The 21173-nt window shown below is 34.0% G+C and overlaps 1 protein-coding gene across 1 annotated transcript in view; it reads right to left on the bottom strand.

Annotated features, from left to right (window-relative positions):
• The window catches only part of LOC106665845 (hemicentin-2), a 117551-nt gene that overhangs the window by 25108 nt on the left and 71270 nt on the right, over nucleotides 1-21173 (bottom strand). The gene's annotated exons all lie outside the window — the stretch shown is intronic.

A 21173-nucleotide genomic window follows, 5' to 3' on the forward strand; every position in this document is an offset into this window, starting at 1 on the left:
CTATAAATATAATCAAAGGGGAAGCTGGTGCAAACGTTCCGGGCCCCAGTGGGGCGCACATCCCCCCCCCCCTATGACCAGGAAAATATATAGCATGTAACGTTTTGACAGATGTAAATTACTGTACGCGAGTTTTCGGATGGTGGAAGAGTGGGGCCGGAGGGCGAGTGGGAAACGTAAAACAAAGCCTTTCGCCCTGGACCCGCGATACAAACAATATAAACAATGCTCAGAGCTCAGACACCCGTTTGTGCGAGTGTGTGTTTGTGTTCGGAGGGATATTAATGTAGAGCCACTTGTTTTGTGGGCTGAGAGTGAACCGACACGGTCCTGTGGTTCCCTTTCGCCCGGATCTCGTCTCTTATCAGGAGGCGTTTGTCATTCTTATTCCATCCCTACACCCCTAATACGTACCATTGCCAGGCCGTTACGTTTACGAGATAGAACGAATATAGATGGGAAAAAGGGTTAAATGTGATTGAAACAGATATGAGGATTGTAATCCGAAGGTAGCATACCTCTATTGTTCAATGTAAGCACTTATGACATTAAGTCTAAAACGGCTATGCGACTCTCGTTGACAACTTTAAATAAATTTAAAAAATCAGATAATTTCTCGGCTTTAAAGCTTTCTAATAAAAACATTTCCTCTACGGAAAAAAGAGGTATATTGCAGTATGAAACCCCCTTATACACAGGGATGAACTAAATCATATGAAAGTTGCCGAGAGTAGTTTAAAACATGTGTGGTGTTTGCTGACTGTTAGCCAATGATTATTTGAAGATCGTGAGGTGCGGTATGGTGTGACGTATGTTTTAGATAAACATTTTCTGGGCCCTGAAGATGATCTCAATAAAGATCGAAACGTTGGCATAATAAAGAAAATGTTTTCTAAAACCTACGTCACACCAGACCGCACCTCACGATCTCCAATAATCGTAGTTTATAACATTAACGAAATTACAGTCATACAGAAGTGCGTAACATGGAACATCGACGAGGGGCCAAACCACTTTACAATACATTTTTCATATTATGTTCAAATAAAAAACAATAGGCTATGGCGAGATTTTAACACAGAACCGGAAACTCATTTAGTATCACAAATATTTACTTTAATTAAGTTGAAAAGGATCGAAAGGAAGTCAACTGATACACTAGTCTACAGTTATGTCAATCTTTCAACGTATATTATGCCATCATCAGGGCTTGACTTTACAACAAATTTATATTAAAAAAATAGCAAAAATGAATTTAATGATTGCAAGATACTGCATGTGGAAAAAACCTACAGTTCAACTCCATGTGTCTACAGTTGTTGCAGTAATGTCTTGTATAGCTAAGTTGAGGTTTGACGGGAAAAACTAATTTTGGTCCTAAAGTCTTTTTAGTTGTACAAGTAATCTGTAAAGTTTTATGTTGGTGGTTGCTTGGACAGAATTCGGTTTAGAAGACTGACTTACGATTTCAAAGGGGCCATTTGCATAGATGGCGATGGTGGTGTTTGAATTTTGCTATATTCAAAATAGCTTTCAAAAATTATAAAACAGGAGAGTAATTAGGGTAGATAAGTTCGCAAGTAAATAAATAACGCCTTAGAATGACAAACATCATTGTTTAGCAAGAAATCTATTAGATATAAGGATCATTTCGGCATAAATGTCTGTGGAATTAATGAACAATACAAAAAGCGGGTAGTTTTAGGAAATGTAATATTTATATCTGTTCAGGCTTAATGTAAATTTATTGCTAACAAGTGCTGTACGATCTCGATCGGCGATTCAACAAGATCAATAAACAGATTGTAACAAAATGGTTAAAAATTCTTGACGCATCATCATAATAACGGATCGACATCTTGTTCGTCTCACTCTTTATATAAATGTTAATTACTGAAAAAGTTTGGTTGTTACTGATCATTTTGGTCTCCGTATTCTTCCTTGGGTCGGTTTCAGCATTTCTTGACTTTCGGCACGATCTTCAGTGTGTTACATAATTAACAGAATAATCAACAACTACAACACAACACTAACACATTCCACTATTACTAATAATAGTACATTAAATATATCAAATACAAACAAACAAGCATACATTTCCATACCATTTATTCAAGGTCTATCACACAAATTAAACACATTTCTCTCGTCCGATAACTTCAAAATAGCTTTCAAAAATTATAAAACAATCCAAACACTTTTTTCCAAAGTTAAAGATCCCACACGAATAACAAATAAATCTGACGTAATCTACAAGATCAACTGTTTAAACTGTCCGGCAACTTACATCGGTCTTACATCCCAATATCTGGACAAGAGAGTAAAGCAACATATCTATGATTGCAAAAAACCCAAGCAAAATCCTACAGCACTCGCTACCCACCATTTTGAACACCAACACAATTTCGACTTCAAAAATCCAAAAATATTACATACAGAACAAAACAAATATAAACGTAATTTCTTAGAAATGGTTTATATCAACAGAGATAAACACAGCATCAATTACAGAACAGATACATGTAAACTCAGTCGCAGCTACGCCAATATCATTAATCAAATTCAATACAGATAACATACCTATATCATCACATTACATTCCACACATCAAATATTTTTCACATAGTCTAATTTCCCAACAATTTAGCTTTCCTTTTCCTATTTATCCCTTTCTATATAATCCTGAAAGGATAATCTGGCCGGACTATTACCAACACATTGTTCGCCTTCGTCGGCTTTTTTCACTTCAAAGAAGCAGACGCCTTACTCAAAATTGCCTTTATATACCGACTTCCTTCCCCACCCCTTCAAAACCAAACATATATAAACATGAAGCAGCCTAATCTCACTGGCACTCTCAACACGACACGCAAGGATGGCACAATTACACAGAAGACAAATACTTTGAGTGAGTAGAAATACTTTGTTTGAATATAAAATATATTTTGCATTGTATAAATTCACTTTTCCACATCGTAAATGTATTTGTTAAATGTAAACATTGTTTGTAAATCCCAGGCCCTGAAGATGATCTCAATAAAAGATCGAAACGTTCGCACGATAAAGAAAATATTTTTCTGAAACCTACATCACACCCGACCGCATCTCACGATATCTGAATAACTATCGATTACCGGTCACTAACCTCTACACATATATATGTAATAGTTTCTTTCGTTGAGGATTTAAATTTATGACAATTATTGCTGACATTATGATAGTAAATTTTAAGACAAATTGGTGGATGAATTAGCTGTATTGTAAAGGTAACGGATGGAGGTTATAATTTTGATGTAGATTGGATAGGTGTGTGATCTCGTTCAGTATAAATTTAATTTCTAATTTCTTAACACTTGAAATCATAGGTTTTAACATTGTAAATAGATTCGTGGTCCGATTGACCCAGTAACGTTTTTCAATTAATTAATCCTTATTTAAGGTTAAGATAAAAAAGTTAGTGTTAACGGGCGGGATTCGAACCCACGACCTTCGGCTAGATACGCCGCTACTCTACCACTTGAGCTATCGTGACTTCGATCCACTCGGACACTAACTTCCCATCTCAACCCCACCTTTCGTATTTTCCCTCTTTTTTGCCATTTTTCAAATGATTGTAAATAGATGTTTCTTTGTCAATTATGCGGTTGTTCGTTCCAAGTTTTGTGTGAAAAAACAGAATACGAGGTGCAACGCGAGATTCAAAGGCGATCGCTGACAAAATCCGTGAGAATGTAAATATGATACTGCTCGTCTGATTACATATTTTAGACTAATTCAATTTTTGTGTTTGGGATAGACATGAGGGAAATTAATGCTTCCTTGTATTTATAGGTGAATGCCTAATTACACAGTATGTCTACGACTGCCTGGTTTAATGATTTATTTGTATCTCCACTTCGCTTCGCATGATATTTCATCTACGGCTTTCAGTAAAAGAAAAGCTAGATACCATATAAATATAAATAAATATTGGACATGTTTGCGTTTGTGCTTGAAATACTGCTTACAAATACAGTTGCACCACTTCACATGAAAGGGAGTGTAAAGATTTGAATTTCTATATTCTTTTATAGTTATTCTAATGGTAAAAGTTTTTATAACGTTCTGTAGGAATGGATCATCAATTTAGTTTCTTGGATGGTACAAGTAGTCTTGGAAAATGGAAGAACTTTGAAAAAAATATCGTTAGGGGTATTCGTCGATTCTGCACCTTATTACCGTGAAAGTAGTGTATAACAACTGTTAAACAAGTTTTCTTAAAATTAGTCTACATGCTAACTTATCACGTTTCCATATACAGGCTGTCTTTTTTTAGATGGCCCGACCGAATTTCTTTTGGAACAATGTCGCTATCAAAAGAAAGAAAAAATATATGTTTAATATTTTGTGGATTATTTTCCAATTTTTACTTTTTTTTGGAGAAAAATTATGCAGGATACCTTAGGCCCCCTCCAGTTCAACGTCAAAATTTCAAGTACAACCCTATACATTTTCATACATAATTTTAAATGACTTTTTACGCTGAAAACAACGGTGAAATAGGATTTTCTATTGATCAAAAAGTTACAAAGTTATGGCAAATTATTTTTGTTATAGAGTCATTGGTGCAAGAGAAAATCAGCTGGGACATCCAAAAAGGACACCTGTATATAGATATTTATTTTGTAATACATTTTCGCTAATATGAAATAGATTAGTTTTTATGAAATGTACTTACTTGAGAAACAGCATTTTTCCGTCCTTACGCAGTAGATGCCGCAAAGAACGCAAACTAGAAAAAAAGTTAGACAACCACCGGCCATCGAGATGACAGTCATCATTGCCAAAGGTTCTAAACAGATTGAAAAACAAAATTAAATTAATCATTTATGTTTAATACTATATTTTTTATTGCACAAATCTAAAAATTCGTCATTCATATCATTGGAATATAACTAATAATAATAATGACAAATAATTGAACTAATGAATAATTGAACTTCATAAGCGTACAAAAGCAAACCCAGAAGCTGTACTATTTGTACTATATGAAAGTTTACATACATGAATTTTTTGCTAGGGCTATTTCAAAATATTCTGTTGATTTTTGTTTCAGTTTTATTTAACTGGTTAAAATATCAGCTATCATCTTTAAAAAAATTCATTGATGACCATTATCTTTTCAATCTCTTGGAATTTACATTTAACATAGTTTACATGTAAAAGTTTACATTTTACATTAAACGCTCTTAGTGCATACAGTGCCAAAGTCATACAGATAACGGGCTACGGATAATTTCCATTAAAAAACCTGTTTATTTTTGTTTAAATAACCATGTCGTCTTTATGGAATAAAACTACACGAGATGGAACAAAAGAAGAAAAAACTGGAGAAGAAATACAGGCCGTAATCCAAGGCGTTTCATCGAAAGACACCCTTCCAAACGTGTTTAACAACCCTTGCGAAAAGCGACGTGACGCTTTTAAAAGGTAAGAGGAAGTGCCTGGGAGAGATAGTGGGTAATCCTAACCTGTCTCCCTCTTCTCAATAGGTGCCCATCCATCAGATGTAAATAATGTATTCGGATACGGAAATGACGGAGATGGAAAATATCTTGTGATGGGATTGAAGAAGGCTTCCCTCCTCTCACAGTTTCGTTTCGGATATTTATCAAAGGTCCAGGCTTCCATCAAACGGGGTACAAATCTTACTTTCTGATTGAAACCCCGATATTGCCGAAGCTGCTTATTTTTAATTCGCTTTTGCTTCAGGCTCCGTTGAGAATTCGTCCGGGAAAACAGTTTTTCTCTCAAGCTGTTCTCTGTCAATTTGATTTTTAAAATTTGGTGCATATATAATTTTTTTATAAGACTGAAATGAAAAATTTAAATGGATTTGAGAAGAAATAAAAACATGTATTGTAATACTGTGTACATTGCCTACTAAACACATTCACAATTAATAAATAATTGAAAATAATGACTCTTTCAATTACTTTTCATCACCATTTATAGATTTTTCATTTATTCACCATTGTAGGTTTTTACTGAAGGATTATGTTTAAAATTACACATTTCGTGGGAGTTGCAATGTCAGTTGCAAACAATAAAGCCTTATTATGTCAAGTCCGATTAGAATTTATGATGTTACGATACTGTAATATAATGGCAGCCTTAAAGACGTGTCAAATTTGTTTAAAGCGTATTTGAAATTTTGATTAATAATTCTTGACGCACGTTATTGATCAGAGCCCCTCTGAAAGGCGATGAAAAATAAACCTGATAAAAAATTTTAAAAAAATATATACTGGAGAGAAAAAGCAGTTGTAGTATGTTTTATTGATCAATCTGATTGTCTTTAATCCGCCCTCTACAGGGTGGGTCAGTAAAAGCAAAAAAAGACCAATGTATTTTTCCTATGGTTGTGTCGATTGTTGTGTGGACTCACCTGTTTCTACATAGGGAAAGCACAGGTGAGTCAAATTTGAAGTAAACTAAGGCTTTTTCCTTATGGTGCGAATAAAACTGACCCACCCTGTATAGAAAACAAAGAAAAACTTTTAAAAATTGAAGAATAAATTGTTTTGGATTGTTTGTGCTGACAGTGCATTTCTGTACCCTATTTTTCTTTGATGTTCAAGCCTTTTTTTTTTTCAAAACTATGCATCGTCGAAATAGAGCGTAACATTTCTGTTCAACAAATTAATGAAACCCTGTACCCAAGAACAATATTGGAATACATCTGTTTTAAAGTCAATTAGAATGTTCATTTGTTTAGTAGGACGGAGTAACTAGAGGCGAATAATTAAAGGAGAAAAGGGGATGATGCTTCTGATACGAAGGGTGTTATGAGACTGCTCGGCGGGTTTGAGTGATAAAAGCATCGGTTGTAAAGTCTGCTTGACTTAATAGAAGTCCGGGAGGGAGGCTATTACAACGGCTCGATTGCTCGTTTAAACCGTTTATTTCTTTATTTCGAGACGGCTGTCAACAACACCTGCACATCCTCCGTGTGCTTGTTAGACGCCGGTTAAGTTTCCCCTCTCGAGTGCGAGGGTTCTAAATAGGTGAATTAATAACGTCCACAAAACTTTATTGATACTACGGAGGAACGATCGTGTGCAAGGGTGGTTTACTAGCTCAAAATAGGCCGTCTAATAAAACGTATGTTCAAACACTTTTCCAGTTTGAGGACTGCGTGGGTAATTGTTATGTTTATTGAAAAGTTTTAATCGTTGTAGCGATTGTTATTAATCGTTTAATAATAAACGCGGTTGCCATTTACTGGCTAATTTCTCTAACTGCAGTTATAAAGAATTTTTATTAGTTAGTGGAAAGGTAATTGCCATGAATATGCTCTTAATTATTTTCAGCTTTGAACAAAAGTAGATAATCAATACATAAATATTTTCGGCATTTGCCTTCTTTGTTTAATTCAAATGAAACAATTTTTATACGAAATTTCCACTGACTACAGGATAAACATTTTAGGATTTTAAAGTTTCAATTTTGTCGTAGAACATAAATTATTATCTATACGCATACTCAAAGAAAATATATTTAAGAGATAAAATATATTTAACAAAAGTAAGAAAACAAAATTATTTACAAGTAAACAAAAGGCAAGGGAATTAAGAAAGAATGAATATCAAAGAATGTATATACTGCTCATACAAACAGGCGGCTCTGAAGGCAACCACTTCATCGGTAGTAAAGAGCAGTTAAGGGATTGCATTAACCCTTTATCAGACATTATGGATAATAACAAAACTGGTTTCAGTGTAAACAGGCCAGGGGTAACGAGTAATAAATTGGCCAAGGAAAGTTTAGTCAAGACACCGACAGGCCGTGAACCTTTTTGTTGTTGAACGAAGATTCAGATAAGGCCGACAAAATAATAGGTCCTCGGTTCAATGATAATGTATGCAAAAAGTTAATAAAAAGCTATTTCAGAAATTAACAGTATAAATACTAAACTTAAGGTCCTTAGTCGTAGGAGGATGATAGCAGAACTGATGACGGGACCCTGTAAACCAGAGTAGGAGAAACACGCCAGTGCTGGTATAGCCCGGATTCCTAAACCTGGGAGAGGAAAAAAGGCGGCTCTAACAAAAGTTTGTTTTTCTTAGCAGAATCTTCGAAATGCCTTGTTCCGCTTGGTTTTTCAAGTAAGATTGCGTTTTTGAACTAGGAGACTATGATTTTTCCATTTTCCTACTATCCGTCAAAATGTTGAGGGCGTATTAGTCTTTTTATTATAATTTAAGTCTAGTGGAACGAAGTCACGATACTCAAGAGGTTAGAGCAGCGGTCTATTGAGCCGAAGGTCGTGGGTACGAATCTCGCTCGTGGCACTAGTTTTTCTGCTCAACCAAGGTCTTAGATAACAAGTACAATTAATTAAAATTATAAGTTAAATTGAATCATTTTCCTGGGTGTTCTCAAGCGCTTAAAGGAAGGCAAAGAATATCAAATATCTGGATTATTGAAATTCCTTTGATCTGCTGGTGCTGCAGTAATTAGGTATTGTGTTCTAAGATCTATTTGTATTCTTTGGCTATTTGATAAGCTGCTTGGAACAAAATTGTTCTGATTCCTTTAGCAATTATTTTTCTTTTAGCCGTTTTCCAGATCGAATTTTTCTCAAAATATGGCTTTTTTGGCGCGCTTTTAAAAAAAATTAGAAGTGCACGTGTCAATAACCAGACTCCATAACCTATGACCTACAGTGAACGCGATCAACCATGACTCGTTCTCGCTGCACCAGCTTTATATTTATTATATTATATATTTCTAAATAACTTTAACAAATTGCAGAATTGTAAATTTTATATAAATGTGTGTCCATTTTTTTGAAATTTAAGTGAATGTTTACGCGATTTACAAAGGAAATCTTTTAGTATATGGTAAAACTTTGTTTAAAGAGTTGGTGGTAGCATCTTGATAGTGTTTACAATATTGCTTAATTTGAACTTTTTTCTGAGTGTTTTTCACTTCCGCTAAACTCTCTTTATATTTGTGGGTACCAATTTTATGACTATCACGTGTAGTATGTTTGTACATTTAAATATTCCAAGTATGACTTTATTTTTCTTATTTTTAAATATTCAACGTTAAATTAACTTAAAAATTGCTTCGGATTGAAAATGAAACGAAGTGAAAAAAAATTACCTTTTCTAATTTTGAAAGCATTTGCCAATACGAGCCACATCCGGGAAACAATTAAAGCCAGGAACACACTTATCCGATGCTACGCCATGCGACGTTACCCGATGCTACCCGACGCAAATCCAAACTCCGATTTTCCATAAGGTTGTATTACCCCCGTGTACATCTACCCGATGCTATGCCACGCTAACCTACCCGACGATCTGCGATCCCCACTGTCCAGATTTTCGTCGGGTCGCATCCATCGAGTACAGTCGAAGACAAAAGAACCGGACACTCATATTTTTTTCAAACTACATGTATTATTGTCGTTATATTAATTACAATATACTTATTTTAATATAAAACAAATTAACTGTGATTAAAAATTAATTAGTTATTATTAAAAAAATTAATTTTAATGGTTTGGTAGAAAATTAATCAAAACACCGGTATACGATTTTTTGATATAATGAATTTTACTAACAATTTATTGTACTCGCTTCAGCTGTACATATACTAAAATTGGAACAATTTATTACACGGTTTTGCTCATAAAATTTAAATAAAAATTTATTTCAGTTTTGCTCGTAAAATTACACCATTTTCGTCGGGTAGCATCAGAACAGGACACTCATATTTTTTGTAGTTTATTTCAAACTAAGTAATGTAATTTTGTCGTTATATTAATTACAACATGTTATTTTAATGTAAACCAAATTAAACGAGATCAAAAATGCATAAGTTTTTATAAACATTGTTTAATTATGATGGTTAGGAGAAACTAAAAGGTGGCAAGGCGTCGAGTAGCGTCGCATGGCGTAGCATCGGGTAAGTGTGTTCCCGGCATAAAGCGTGTGGGGTTTTAGCAGAATAATACAAATTGAATGCAAATTTAATCAGTCATTCAATGCCTTAATCTCATCAAAATTTTCCTGTAAGAGAAAAGGGCTTCTGTTCCACTAGTTCGTGAGATTTTCCATTCAAAAGAGACAAAGCCATGCAATTCAAAAATGACGTATAATATTATATTACAACATATGTAATTTAATTACTGCCAACTGTACACAATTAATTTTGTTTCATAATGACAAAAATGCCTGTTAGCTTGTTAATTTGTCAATGAAATTGAGAGAATAAAATGAGATAATTAAAAAAAAAATTCTTTAGTTTTTATTAAGAAAGTTTGTTTGCCGTGTGCAATGTTTTATTGTGGTAAGCTCGTAATTTGTGTGTTTCGTACACATTAATATGTCAGGTTAAAAATGGTAGTAAATAATATAATATTGATCTCAAATCATGAACAATGTGAATATGCCTGCCAACTTTGTCAGTGTAATCTCTCCCAATTTCTTCTTCTCTTTCATAAAACTTTGCACCATGTTGCAAAGGACATTTCCGGAATTGTGTGACCAGTTCCCATTTCTAAGAATGGGCGTCTGATTTTATTTGGTATGATTGTAACTTGAAATATTTTGTTAATATTTCCAAATTCAAATTTATTTGTTTTTGGAACCTGTATGATTTTTTCATAGCTTCTACAAACATATATACAGGAAGAAAAAAAAAGTTCTATACTGTAAAACCCAATAAATGGAATGGGGGAAATAAAGACAATAACACTGACATTACCACCCATGACAAATATGTCATATGGTTTTAATTATTTTTTAATTAATTAAGGTTTTTAGTTGAGATAAAATGTCACGAGCGAGATTCGAACCAACGACCTTCGGCTGGGTACACCGCTACTCTACCACTTGAGCTATCGTGACTTCGATCCAGTTTTTATCTCAACTGAAAACCTTAATTAATTGAAAGATATTAATTGGTCAAGCGGACCACGAAAACTAGAGAATTTAATAAGTTAAAATGAAGTATACTTCACTAAAGCTCTCCGTGGCCATTTCATTTGTCGCCGAGAACCAAATAGATTACACGACATTTGAAAAAGGGCAAAAAGGAGGGAAAATTCAAAGGTGGGGTTGAGATAGGAAATTAGTGTCCTACTGGATCGAAGTCACGATAGCTCAAGTGGTAGAGTAGCGGCATATCTAATCGAAGTCGTGGGTTCGAATCCCGCTCGTGACACTGACTTTTTTATCTCAACTAAAACCTTAATTAATTGAAAGATATTAATTGGTCAAGCGGATCACGAAAACTAGTGAGTTTTTAATTATATTGTGCTATTCTAAGATTATATGCCTACACCAACGATTTCACAATAACTAGTTATTCAGACTGATTGTCACAAGAATTTTCATGCACGGTTTGAACTCGAATTTTACTTTTCTTACATTTTTGCTGGTTAAATAAAAAACTAGTCTATTTATATACCGTATATTCAATGTTTTACGATTAAATTTGGAACGTTAAAACACTCATATTTGTTCATCTAAATTGGATTTAAATATGAAATGAGTTTGTTTCTTGAGTCTTTTGACGTTACGTTTTCACATTTTTTATTTCGATTTAATTATTTTTATTAACACACAACAAACATATCATTCTTATATTCAATTTAAAAAAATGCTTTCAACCATATCCCTTTATAATAAGGTCTAAATAACTAACTTTTACAATGTCAGATGTTGGATTTTTTCAAATTACTATTTGATTTAAAAACGGACAGAAGTTTAGTGTGTATGAAAAGTTAATTATAATTTTAATTGCACGAAGCAAGCTGTTTTTAAAATAAAAATTAAACAGTGATTTTGTTATAAATTTTTTATAATTTAAATACCCCATCCAAAATAGATCAAGCGAGGGCCCCAGCGTGTACTCGGAAATAGCCAACATCAGCGCATAGAAAAGTAAGCCGCTTGAATGCCTTATTTGCAAATTTGCTTGAAAATTTACAGGACAGACCGAACCGTTGGCAGATATTGTCGATTTAAGCCTTACCCTCGTCACCGTCATGATTCCTTATATAAATTCATCAAGGCGGCTCCCCATATGTATGCTGAACGAGAGCCTGAGAGACTACGATCACTCGGGATCACTTAGTCGTATCCACGCCCAAGGCATTTACATTCCATTTGAGGGCGTTGAGATGCAAGCTACGTACAAACTTAGCCAGCACCCTCTGCTTCCACCCTTCGTCCACTTAGGGTGTTATCGGTTTAATCTCTGCTTATGCTGTTGTAAGGAAACCAGAAGTTCTTAGATCAATATAAATGTACATTATCATCATAATTAGCAGGCTGGGGCTTTAACCCATTAAGCTTTTATGTTAATGCTCGGCTGTTAGAATCATGTAGCCAGGATAATAAATTTCTCTATAATAAAGACTATACTGAGTTACGTCTATAAAAAAATTTTATGGTTCAATTACTCTAACAAATAACTACTATTATATTTTGGGTTTTAGTAAGAGGTTGTTCTCAAAGTTTTTTACTATATTATATTATTATAGTACTATGTACTTTTGCTTATGATGATGAACTATAATAAAAGTTATGAGTGCTTAAATATATAAAATAAATCGGACAACAGTACGTAATTTGTTGTAACTACAAAACGTTGGCTGTGTTTTTTATGCGCATAATATGGAAAACAACTTATATTGTGGTCTTAATAGACACTAATGATGGTATTGTTAGTTTAGTATACTACGGTTTATAAACTATAAATATATATACAATAAATTTTGTACACACCACACAACATTTTGAAAATTAGAACATTTTTGATTGAAAATTCGTTATGTACATTTAGATAATTTTACAAATATTAAATTACACCGTAATACATGTGATTAATTAGTTGTTATATAAACGACGGGATACTACATTTGGAACGTATCTGAAAACGGTGGCCCTCGGAAATCTCAATTGTACAAGACGAATCATTCTCACCCTGTTAAGAATAGACCTACGAGGTTGACACACGAACACTTACATTTGGAGGTACAGTCCTTAGCAATATTGGGGCAGTGTCAGACTTCAAAAAGAATTTTGAAACCATCTATTAAAAACCTAGTGATCTCAATTTGTAGAAATCTTATCAGATTGGTTTAACCTGATGACCTTACAACGGGTCAAAAGCTTGGCAGTAACAATTCAATTTGTCTTTTCATCCAGACCGTACAGAGATCCAGATTATTCGAGACTTACATTTGGGCCAAAGCCCACGTATGTGTCAGGCGAGAAAGGTGGCCTGATGTGTCCCTTTTAGTTGAAGGCTTCATTCCTTGGCTTCATATAGAGAGCGTATTGCAATGCCGTCCGATATGAGAATTGTGGTTAACCACTATAGCGGATATTTTGGGTACCAATTCGGTTTTTGGAGGAAAGAAGTCTGTTTTCTTCAGTTTGTTGAGTTTCATTTTCTTCTTTTGTTCAGAACTTGATAGACATCTGGCTTTTTGTTTCATTTTCTGTATATTGAGATCGAATGCAATTATTAGAGTGAGAGGATTTCAATTAGATTAGTCATACAGTATGTAAATTGTAGGCGTTGGGTATTCAGCGACAGTGTCCGTTTGTGGGTAATCTTTATCCGAAATATGTTGCCAGATCTATTTTACGACATTTTGCCACTCAAATTACTCACCTGTTTGAGTACAGAGCTTCTGTATATTATAAAACAAAGAAACATAAAGATAAATTACGATTAAAAATACAAAGAAATGTATATATNTTTAAACTAAAAGTTCACTTCGCAACCGTGCATATAGCAACCGAAAGCATAAACATTTGGTTACCGTAGCAACGAGAAGCGTAAACATTCGTTATCCATGGCAACGAGAAAAATAAACGAACTGTTAAATTAAAAACAAAAAACTATTTAAATTCAGGCGTAAACAGTAGGCATATAGAAAGCCAATGAAGCCTAAAATATTTTACATATTTTTACAATTCAAAACTTTGCTTGAATAAAAATCAGTTCGTTCCGCGGTATTGAATCGTGCGTTTTAGTAGTGTATTGTTCCATTTGTTAACAAATATAATTTATGCGTTGAAAATTGAACGTTCATCATATAACAATGAAGTGTGTTGACGTTTTATTTTTAATTGTTTTGAGGAGCGTGTTGTGTCTTTAAACGTTTCTCACAAGAAGACTAGGAGAAACTTCTCTAATTGTGACAAAAGCCAGGCGTAATAAGAACAAAACGAATTAAATTGGTTATAAATGGTAATTTGTCGGGTTATTTGGTGGTATTAACGACGGAGCCATTTAGTCGTGGGTTTCAAGAGGGTTGAAGTTAGTGACATCTACCCTTTTCAGATTTCAAACTCAGGCATCATTGGAGTGATTTCGGGCAATAATCCAATTTACGAAAAATTTTAAACGAACGCCCTCCATGTCAAACAGTGATCGCTTTTTACGCCCCCTTACTATTGTAAATCAAGTGAAAGAAACTTATATTAACGAGTTTCGTCATTTGTGGACCCTAACCTTCTAACCTTATTCCTGTTTTTAAAACGACAAGAGTATGGAATTAGATGGCGAATGATTTTTTTTTTTTTTTTAGCTTCGAAAAGTCGTGGTTACTTCGTTCAGTTTAAACAATTAAAAATGGAAAAAAATAAGGGTTAATAAGGGTTAGGACTCCAGTTAACCATATGCCGTGTATTGTTTTGATTGTTTCTGTATTACATGTAATTCCATCTAGTTTACACTCGATATATAATAATTATTCCTCCTCCTTATTGGTCATTCTTTCAAGGGTTAGATTAGCAACTTTGTGATAATTGAGCTTGGTTTTTTCGTATTTTTCTTTCGCGCTTGGTGAAGCTTGTTTAAATGTTTACCTAGGTTCCGTCGTTCATCAGTAGATTCAAAAGTTGGGGAACAACTTAATTAATGCACTTTTTACGAAAATTGAACTTTGGAGTCAGGCAATTGTCCTGGAGCGGCGCCAATTAATCTAAAATTTTGATAAGCTTCAATTGGTCACCTTGAACTTTACCCGAGTTTTCAACTGTTTTCGAGGTGTTCGCGATTTTTGGTGATTTTTACGTGCTCATGGAAAAAAAGGGATCTTTCCTCTCTTCCAATTTTACCAAACATGAACCTATTGTTTCAGTACGTTATTCGAAGCCAAACGCCACAACACCCGTGAAATGGGACAGAAAAGTTGAATTTCCGTGATTAATTAAACAACTGGTTATCAATATCAGAAGCATTCCGCATCTCAAAAGGTCAAAGTAAGAAAAATGTAGGACTTTTTTAACTTTTTTGAAAAAATACTCGGAACAACAGTTGTAGGGGGAAAATTTGCGAAAACATGACCGTTCAAAATTTATTCATTCTTGAAAGATGTGATCAGTTTTCTTCATGAGCTACGTTTGTTTGAAAATTACGAATAAATCGAAAACAGTTAAGAAATCGGGCAAAAGGAAGGTGAGTTATTGAATGCTTATTCAAATTTCCTGTCGATTGATATAGGGCGCCACTCCTGCGTGATTTCCTGGCACCATAGCTCAATTTGAAGTATTCTTGAAAAGTGCAAAAATTAACATATGCCCGAATTTACTGATGAAAGACTGAAGCTAGGAAAACAATTTAAAAAATCTATCTCGTTCAGGGTAAAATTTTCTACAAAGTGAAACGTAGCGCCGGTCTGTGGCTTAAAAGATTGACAAAATGTGCATTTCAAAAATTAACGATTTTTTCGTGCAAAAACCAGGTGGTCGGGTTTTTTTTGATAGGCAGTGCAGTTCAGATAGCAGCCTAGAACTATGAAGTGCGACACCCCAATTGTATAATCAATGATTATTTCTGATTGAGTTGGGAAACCATCGTCAGAAACCATTAGTCATAACGTTAGTTTTGCTGGAGGGACATTAGTGATGTCACTAGCTTTATCTGGTTTAGAGTGAAAATAGCACGCTGCTAATCCTTCCGTTATCTCTATAACCGCTTGACCGTCTGCAAACAGAGGCGTACTGAAAGTGGGAAGTTGGAAGAAGGTGTATGCTAGGTAATTCAGAAGTTGAATAAAACAGGTGATAAACAACATTTTTTCGAACAGATCGATTAGATGTATTCGGGCAAGAATATTTTCCTTCCCAACATTAATGAGTATTTCAATTAATTATTCTTTTTATGTAAGGTCTTGGGTGAGATGAAAAAGTTAGTGTCACGAGCGGGATTCGAACCCGCGACCTTCGGCTCAATACGCCGCTACTCTAATCTCTTGAGCTATCGTGACCAAGACCTTACATAAAAAGAATAATTAATTGAAATACGTAATTTGGTCAATTAGACCACAAAACAAAAATGGATTAATATTAATGAGTATTTCCGTCTTGTCAAGAATATGTTATCATATTTTATTTCTTTATCTCTATAAGAGGCTTCTGTTCAATCTGTCAAATGCTTGCTTATATGCGTTTGAAGAATAATCTCCCGCCGCTTTTCGATAATTGGTCTCATAATTGTAACTGCATGCATCATTATAACTGCATGATCAATTGTTTCTACCAAAAGCAGTTCAGATAAAATTAAGACGATTGCTTATTGTACGAGAGTGTAAATTATATATGCTTATGCTCAGGTGACTTATACCACGATAATTTTTGCACTCAACCGACTGACTTTCCATTAACGAAAAATTATTTGCCGAACTTTACCGAGGTTCAGGGATAACTTCAATTTCCCAACATTTATTGAAGAAGTACTGTATAAGTTGAAGAAGTAGTAAGTAAGTAAGTAAGTAAGTAAGACGAAGGATAATTTTTTGATCCAGTAAATCATTTTAACTATTATTTGGACTTCAGAAATACAACAAATATTCGAAGATAGCCCATGATATGTTAGGAACCATATGAATTTTAAAAATAGTAAATTGTTTAACAAAATTAAAATAAGCAATACAAAAATCCTCACATCTTAATCCGAAATTATTTACACCAAAACATTTACGTATTATACAATAAAATAATCCAAAATTGAACAATTGCATGCTTGAACGAAGGATCCCATGAATTTATTAGTCTGTCCCTCATTGGCTGAATGTCGTGCCATTTAGGAAGCGGCATCCATCTAAGCATTATCTTCATCTGAAGATTATCTCACGCCATTATCCCGAGGGGACGCCTTTCAGTTAATCCTCGAACAATCACTTGAGTCCACACTATCATCCCCGACTGGAATTGCACATGTCGACCGACTCCTTAATCTCAACTTATCCAATGAGTAATAACCTTGTTTAATGCTATTTAGATTAGTTGTTTTATTACTGCGCGTATTTACGCAATTCGAATTTGATTCTGGAGCTGGGATATCAAAATCAAATATGATTTTGTTTAACGTAACGTTGTCTACAGTTTGCTGTCGTTGGTTTTGTTGTCTTTTAGACGCATTTCAGCATTTCACGATGGCCAGTGTTTGCCTTGGTAGTATTTATCACCACAAGAAACATTATTTCATCTGAACTGTTCAGATAGATTAAGCGATCAAATTTGTTTAAATGGTGGGCTAAACCTAAAGTCCTTCGTTCATTCTTCAACTATTTAATAGAGCTTGTATTTTTGTCGGTTAAAAATTCCCGAATAAGAAAGAAGCGTACAAATGAACTTATATAAGCTGATTTATATAAGAATGGCTGATTCCAGCCTACAGGGATTTCCTTTGGAATATAGGCTTCCTTTTGTTTTCAAAGTTGGCTCTAAATGCCACTTTTGTTCCGTTATGAGTTCCCTTTTGATGTTCCCTTTCTGTTGGAGTGAATACAACAAAAGAGAACTAGAAGAAAATATTCTAAGTGGAAAATATGAGTTAACATTTTTACCTTGGTATTAACGCCTTCACTGAAATGAGGAACCTAGATTGAAAATGGTCGAGTTTTTCGGTTAATTTTTTACTGCTTGGAAGGGCGAACTGTGTGTTAGAAAGGTGGTTTGTAAATCGTTGGAAATTTCCGGTTGGGAGATTTCCTTTCCGGGGGGTACGTAAAATTCCGTATTCGAACTCCCGGTTTACCTTTAGTGACACCTCCGCCGGGGATCGGGCAAGGGGTTCAACTTTATAATCCACTTTCCTGCTTTCAACCTTATCACGGTGAGGGGAAAAAGTAAAAAAATAAAAAAAAATAAAGCGAAATGAAATCTCGTGTGGTTTGTAAACATACGTGACCTTGTTCCATTATACGTGTTATTACTCTTAATGGCTCTTTAACAATCGTTTATCTTCTATTCAATTATAATAACAATAACTGAAAAGATATTGATAAATGAATTAGTTTGTTTTTGTCGCTTGTTTGTATGGAAGAATTTTATTTATTTATTTGTAATTTTCAGTTAAACTAAAATCAAAAGAAAACTGTGACATTTATTTTATTTTATTAAACGTGGTGATTAATGTGGTTAACACGTATCAAACTAGTAATAGAGTTCGTTCTGAAATTCAGATATCTAAGCGGATTTTACATTTTTTGTAAATTAAAAAAATAATCTTTTTTAAATAAAGTTCTTATTGTATTACTTTACTTTTATTGCATATTTAAAGTGCGACGTTATTTTTCATATAATTTTTCTGATTATGCAGCCAATTATGTACATGTTAATTAAACTTTACGTGTTAAAACAACTGCCTTTCTTATTTCTGTAACCTATTGCCAGCTCCTATCTACCTCAGGGCCTATCAGGTCAACGATAAAAATATAGAAAAAATATAGATGTAATAAAAAATAAAAATATCATTGGCAAACAAGTTAGTCTAAGAAGCATTCATTCTGCCCCAGAGTACTAATAATTACTAGTACAGAGTACTACTAATTCACTCACCAGACTTCATTCCTACTGCCAGTATGTTGGACTCGATATTCTTCGGGTTATCCGATTTCTCAATTGCGATTAATGGAGGTTCTTCGCCTGAATTCTTGGGCCGGGCATAGGGAGTCTCTGCCAAAGAGATTTTATCTACTATCAAGGATTTCACATTTTTGGCCAAAAGTCTGGTACGGGACACCCATGAGTTCGTACCTGTTTCTGTAGTTGGGGTTGGTTTTGTTGATCGAGCTTTGCACATTTGTTCGCGTAATAATTGAGGCACATTTCTTCTACGCGCTAGATCCTACATTATAAAATGCCCATAAAAAACTGACCAGGGGTAATCGGTAGCACGTACAAAAAACATGTTTTGCCAAAAAATTGCGAATAACTCCTAAACGGTTGAGAAATCGGGCGAAGTGGAAGCTGACCAATTGAAGGCTTATTCAAATTTCCTATCGATTAATATAGGCGCCTCTCCAGACGATTTTCTGGCTCCTCAGTTTGAAGCTTTCGTAAAAAGTGCAAAAATTAACATGTTCCCTAATTTTTGAATTTACTGACGCTAGGAAATGATTTAAAGAAGTCATCTTGTTCAGCGTAAAATATTCTAAAAAATGAAACCGAGCACAGGTTTGTGACTTACACCGCTTAGAAAACATGCATTTCCAAAGTTGGCCATTTTGTAGTGCAAAAATCAGGTGGACGGTTTTTTTGAGGGCAGTATAGTACCTAATCGTTTGCGTGTTTCCTTGCCGAGTCGAAGCCACACATCAGAACCTCTCTCGAACCTCTCCTCAATTGTAGCTTAAGCGGGATCTTAAAGGTTTATGACCCCTGTCACACTGGAGTTCAGTATCTCTTATTTACGGTTGCTTTCTTAATTTATTGTCGAATTGTAAGCGAGGATGAAATTCCGTTAAAAGAAGGAGAAAACTTCTCGTAATTTGCAATCGTTCTGTTGATAAAGGTTTGCTCTATCCTCTTGGTCTTCTTGAACTTTGCCATTAACCGCGATATTGAAAAGTGTGGCAGACAGTATCCATTTTTGAGAGATTCAGTTGTTCTGCTCTTTCTTATCGGATAGCGAATACTTTATATGGAATATAAGATTAAGCTTTAAGAATATTATAAGAAAAATACTACAATAAAATGAATGCAATTCAGTCGGAATGTACAAGTTGTGTAGAAAAAATAAAAACAGAAAACCGTCCAATGATTTATTTTTCTTACTTATGAGGACATATATTCTGTAGTGTTGGGTGTAACAATATTTTTTCCCTGTTACTTTAGGTCTGGTTTTGGGCATTTTATGCTTTATAAATAGTTTTTAATAAATAATTTGTATACAATTTTGCTTTTTTTGTATAAATTATTACACCTAAATTAAGTTTCTTGTTGTTGTCCCTCGCTATGTAAAGGAAGTTTCGTGTTTATTTTTAATATAATGAGATTTGTACAGGTTAAATAATAACAATTAAAAATAATTTTTGAAATTGACCAGGGTGAAAGATAATGATTTTGAGGATCGGGTGAGGTCATTAACAGGAACAAAACTCTTGTTAGGTCAAAAAGTTGGGTTGCTATATTTCAACACAGTGCTTGATAATAAACAGGATTTTAATTTATACTTATAAAACTGAAAGCTGAATGATAATAGTAATGACTTTGTGGGAACTCACTTACGCCAAAAGGTTAATAATGCTATTGGGTGTATGTTACATTATAATGGCGCCGATTACATATTTATAACTAAAACGGACACTTACCCAATGACATATATATATGTTCAATGTACACGTGAAATAAAACAGACGGACTAATTTTTCAGCTTCCTTCTAAAAGTACGGAGTTAAGCTTTAAAATTAATTTCTGTGTTTTATATTATATATATAATATAAATATATGTATGCCTTTGTCTATGAATTAATATACACATAAATAACTTTACTGCCTGTTGAGTAGGTGATTTCAGAAAAAAATATTGCTATTTACCGTCAGTATTGTTTTTATTCATAAATTAAATTCCTCTTTGTCATTTAGCCCTGATGAAGTTGAAATATATCAACAAAAGCTTGTCATATAACAATGTTTTGTTTATGACGTTACCCTGATCCTCATAATCGATAACAACTGAAAAGTTAAACAATTACAAATTTAAAAGTGCATTAGTATTACTGAAATGTTGTATATAATTAATCTTCTTATGTTTTGGTTGAAATGAAAAAGCTAGTGCCACGAGCAGATCAATTAATTGAAAGAAGTAATTTGGTAAATAGACAACTAAATATAACGGTGTTTTATATAATATTGTACTGACTATGTACA

The sequence above is a fragment of the Cimex lectularius genome, unplaced genomic scaffold (genome assembly GCF_000648675.2).
Source record: "Cimex lectularius strain Harlan isolate CLEC.00 unplaced genomic scaffold, Clec_2.1 scaffold54, whole genome shotgun sequence".
NCBI classification, from domain to species: Eukaryota; Metazoa; Arthropoda; class Insecta; order Hemiptera; family Cimicidae; genus Cimex; species Cimex lectularius.